Raw genomic sequence first — 5,937 nt, forward strand, 5'->3', positions numbered from 1 at the left:
AACTTGAACTTTAAGTCTTAAAACAAAGTTAAAACATTTGGAAAACCCTAAGAACTTATCTTGACTTGACTCTTACTTCTCTTGACTTTGATCTTAACTTTCCTTGAATTGGATTATGGATTCAAGGTTCATAATCTCATGTTTATGGATGATTTCATGAAGTTTGAATGTACTTTAGAGTGTTGGAATCAACTAGAAAACGTATGTACATCACTAAGGAACACGTACAAAAAGGTGGGGAGTGAATTGGGAGAACTGACATCCCTGGCGCTCTGAGAGGCGCGGGGTGCCAGCCCTCAAAGTTCATAGAACCTTATGTGGTGCGACGCGTCAGAGGCCAAAGTTCAGAGGAACTTTTGTGGCGCTCTGGCAGGCGCGGCTCCCCAAGCCCTTGCCCAGAAAACTCCGATTTTCTCCTTCGTTTTTCATCTCTAAACCCTCTAAAATTCAATGGTTATTTCCCCAAACACTTAGAATCATTTATACCCTCAATATACAATAGATTCAACACGAAATTTCACCCAGAAACACGAATCAAATCAACAAGAGACTTCAACAACACAACCATTAAGAACTCAACGAATTTTCAACAATGTTCTTCAAGAACTCACTTTCTTTGTATTCAAATAACCTAAATTCGATAAATTGAAACAAGATTGGCGTGTGAGTGAACTAACCCAATACTATGTGATCTCACATAACTTGTAGGGATCCCCCCGACGAAATCTACAAGCTAACTCGATGATCTTAACAAATATTAAACGTTCTTCTCCTTTCTCCTCTTTTCTCTTCTCTCAAAGCCCTAACTCTTTTGGTAAAAGTGTAAACTGATCTAATTCAAATTAGACCCCTAAGTAATTACCAAAAATGAATTAAAATAAAAGGGTAAGGAAAAGACCAAACTACCCTTAAAATTCGGATTGGACTTCCTTATTCCAACAGCCCAACCTCCAAAGGGCATAACTCACTCATACGAACTCGAATTTGGCAAACTCGGTGGCGTTGGAAAGATCATTCCAAGAGATTTCCTACCATATCTGGAAGTACCTCTAACTCATCTTGAGCTAGAAGTTATGGACCGTTTTGAAAGTTGACCAAAAAACTCAAACTTTTCCTAAATTAAACAAATTTTCTAGATTTTCATTCTTTCCAAAAATGACTATTCCAATTATTAGCTTCTTCCTAGTTATTTCAAATTTGCGAGATGTTACAATTTAACCAAACATATACGACATCTTTGGATATACAATAGATGTTTGATTGAAAATATTAATTTACCTTATAATGTTCACTATCCTTAGAATGATTAATTCACCTTTGGGTAAATTCTTAAGTTCTAGCAATAGTGAAAGTCAATTTATCTATTTATTTTTAATATAGGCATTTCATTAATTGTCATAGATAAATGACAATTTTATGAATGCATATTTTTCTTAACCATTCTAGTTTGGTCACTTTGGTGACTAACAAACTATATAAATACAAAGCACACATAATATCATAAAATTTTGTGCATGTGAATAATTTTATACATTTTAATTTGGCCACTTTGATGACTAACAAACTATAGAAACATAATACATGCATCAAGTGATCATAAACACGATATGTGTAGACGTTAATTTCTCTAGTTTGACCACTTTGGTGACTAACAACTATATAAATACAAAGCACACATAATATCATAAAATTTTGTGCATGTGAATAATTTTATACATTTTAATTTGGCCGCTTTGGTGACTAACAAACTATATAAAATACAAAATGCACACATAATATCATAAAATTTTGTGCATGTGAATAATTTTATACATTTTAATTTGGCCACTTTGGTGACTAACAAACTATAAAAACTTAATACATGCATCAAGTGATCATAAACATTATATGTGTAGACGTTAATTTCTCTATACTTGAGTTTTATTATTATTATTATTTTATTATTTTCTTTTTGCATGAACTCAAGAAAAAAAGAAACATTGATTTTCCTGGTTTTGATTCACACCCAGATGATCGAAAATTTGGATGTCAACGTAAGTTTAAATAAGAAGATTATCTATTCAAACAATCCAGGCTCTGATGCCACTTGTAAGATTAAATACTTTAATACATATTAGGATCTTGAACATGATAATCTTACATAGAGATCATTAGGAGCACATACCTGATGCGGAAGACATCATCACAGAGAGAAGCGGAAGCGTTAGTCGTAAATTGGTTTCTACCTCATTGCCCTAGCCTTACGTTACCACAACCGTCAGTGATGGAATTATTGTAAAGAATATGTGATAACCTTAATGGGTGGAGGGAGGACCAATTTATAGAGGTTATGACTTAATCTGGTACGTCTATCAAGTAACCAATGTACGGACGAGATCTATTCCTTATTAAATATTATTTATGGTATTACTTGGGTAACAAGTAAACTTGGGCCATAAGTAAGAAATAATTAATAATAATTCTTACATAGCCGCCTGAAGATGCCATGTACTCAACAAAGAACGAGCAAATCGCAGTATCAGTACACAACCACAGTGTACTGGTAGGATCGCATAGCTATTCCAGTAAGCGAAGCATATATAAGCAGTCACAACATAGTAAACATGACATGTACATAACATATATACACATTGGTTATCATTTTCAGGAGCAATGTACAATTCCACATTCTCAATACAAGTAAATATGACAATTCAATGGTGCTCTCATGGAACTCATACACAAACTGTTAGTGTGTCGGAATGTGACATCCAGTCCAATATATGTGTCGGTACGTGACACTCGATCTCAATTAGTATGTCTGAACGTGACATCCGGTCCAATATATGTGTCAGTACGTGACACTCGATCTCAATTAGTGTGTCAGAACGTGACACCCGGTCCAATATATGTGTCGGTACATAACACCCAATCCAATCATCATACCACAATCACAATGTACATTCTCATAATCATACAATCAAGTGTTGATTCATGGCATACAATCGTTCACTCATACTCATTTACATTAGGTTTGATCAATAGTGCTACATTCACATACATACATGCATTACAATGAAGCAAATACCAACATACATCACCCAAACATGAAATCCAACCATCACCTACCTCGAAATCAAGCTTGAATCCCCCTAAGGCACTTGAATCTTCCCTTTTCGGATTCTCTCCTCTTGTTCTAGGTCTACAAACAATTAATATATGCAAGGATCAATAAATTAAGGTCTAATTATCTTGATTATAACAAACTCAATAACCCAAGATCAACCCATGATCCCAATACCCAATTTAGGGCTTTTTCTACCATTAACTTCAAATCAAAACCTTCTCCCAATAATAATTACCCAAGAATCTAAGTTCTACGGATCGAAAAACAGATTAGGGGAGTAAAATCCTTACCTTTAGTGATAGAAGAGGTGGAAAACCTTCAAGAAATAGCACTGGGTCATCTCTTAGCTCTCAAGAACGAAACTTGCAGAAAAATAACGTTTTTGGAGTTTTTCCCCGATTTAAGTCGCGACTGTCCCGCTACAGCGTCCCCGCTCTGGTGGCACTAATCCCGCTCTAGCGGCTTGCATGGAGACATAACGTTAGAATTTGAGTTCCAAGCTTCCATCTCACAACACACCTTCAACCCTTGACGTTCAAAAACCACCTGTTCACGCTAAGATCATTTTTGGGAGTTCTACTCGCCCGAATTCGATTTCGTAAAGTCGTACGGGTTCCTTATCGTCTTAGCTATCTATTCATGTGATCAAATGCATAATTAGATCTTTCATTCATTACCAGATTTTCCTAGACCTCACTGACGCAGATTTCGTCCAAATCTGGACTAGGCTGGAAATTCCCAAGTTACTACTCAAAAGTTTTCTGGCCCAAATTCTCTCCCCATTGGCTTTTCCATAACGATGGAAATAGGTCGTTACACAACTCAACCATGCACTTTACGGTTTAGATGTCTTTGAATATTAAAGATAAAAATGTAAAGGACTATAAACTTTTGAAAATTTGAAGTAGATTATATTCAGAATTTACATTCTATAAGTTAACCTTCAAAGTGTTTAGCACATAATTTATTATATTTCGAATATTATGAATTTACACCTAATATTTGTTATATAATTTAAATAAAATTTAGCACACACAAAAAAATATCAAATCAGATAAATCAACTGCAATAAGCTCCAGCCGCCTCTTAAGAGGATTTTACAAATCCATGACTTACTTCTTTAATGAAATGCTACACATAATTAATATTCAATATGCAGGTCGCAATCATATGAATATATGTACATATTTCCTCATTTTCTGTGAGTCATTTGAATATTCAAAGAAATGACTCGCGTCTTTGAATATTCTCAAAGTTAGGTTGATAAAATATACTCTATTTCTTATCTACTTCTAAAAGTGGTGTATTTCATTTTAATTTTAATTTAACATAGATTTTTTAAAATAAAATTGTATAAAAATATGTATCAGTAAATTTTATTTGGGTTGTACGCAACACATTCATTTCTTTAATGATGAAATCAAAAATTTCGTTAAGAGTGTTCAAAATTTAATATATATATATATATATATCGATGAAGAATGTCCAATTGATCACCTAATTATATGTGGCTATGTCACTGCGTTCGTTACCAAGGATGGCTAACTTTTTAAACATTTTTTTTCAGTGGGGTGCGTAGAAGTGGACAGATCACGTGGTTTTATACTTATTAAATTTGAACTGTCGGGATTGACTGCCCTACCCCTTGCTGAAAAAGCTTTCTTCAGATTTCAAAGGATATGCGACAAATTATATATCTTTTGGGGAGGTGGATAATTTCTTTCAAACTTTTATTAAGAAATTAAAATTTCATACTATACTATGTATATGTAATAAATATATAATACTTAATAACCTAATTTATTTATGTATGGACGTTGAAACTTTCTACTAAGTACTCAATTTGCTTAAAAAACACGTGAACTTATTTGTGTAGGTATAAATTTTTAGGGAAAAAAATGAAAACTTTTGATTCGTAAACATTTCAATAAATTTCACATAAGATAAAAGCTCTTTTCATCATCAGAAATAATCAAATTTCTAACCTCTTGCATTGCATTAGCATGCTAAAAGAAAAAAAGGACAAAATTTTAATGATGTCATAATATTTAAGTCAAATTCTTTCAAATTAAGAATAAGAAGATGTTAATATTTTCTGAATTCGTCTAAAAACAATAAGTTCACATAAATTGTAACACAGTTTAAAGCTAGTTTACATATCTTGATTCAGTAAAATTCAGTAACTTTTTTGCAAATTCTTTATTTGTATTTAAAAAAATTCACTTGATATATTATTATAATGATATATAATGAACCTAGTAACTTGGAGCTAGGTTTCAAGTGTATTAAAAAGTTCGGAGCTAGGTTTGAAGTGATTACATCCTTAGTTCAAATCCCAATTGGTCACCTTTCCATTGCCATTTTTGGTTTCACTTTAAAGGGCTTATAATACTCTCAAAAATGACATATCGGGGATCAAAACTATGTTTACTTTTCTCTTACTTAATCACTAAGCTATCACCCTTAATATATTGTTTCAACTTAATTAAAGTCTAAGTACTAGCTAAAATCCATATTGGATCTATATTTGCTACTACTTACACACGACTAATGACAAAATAATGGTGTTGGAGTGATCTTCAAATTCTAAATTTGTGTCTATAATTGGCAGCGGCGAACCTAGGATTTTCAATAAAAGGGTTCAAAATCTGAAAATGTGAACACACGAACTAGTCAAAGGGGGTTCAATATCTATTATATATACCTAAAAATAATTTTAACCATATATATATAGTACTATTTTACGCCGAAGGGGGTTTGAATGAACCCCTAAGACTATGTTGGCTCCGCCCCTGATAATTGGTGTCATGATCAAATAATATATATATATA

The sequence above is a fragment of the Solanum tuberosum genome, unplaced genomic scaffold (genome assembly GCF_000226075.1).
Source record: "Solanum tuberosum cultivar DM 1-3 516 R44 unplaced genomic scaffold, SolTub_3.0 scf00227, whole genome shotgun sequence".
NCBI classification, from domain to species: domain Eukaryota; kingdom Viridiplantae; phylum Streptophyta; class Magnoliopsida; order Solanales; family Solanaceae; genus Solanum; species Solanum tuberosum.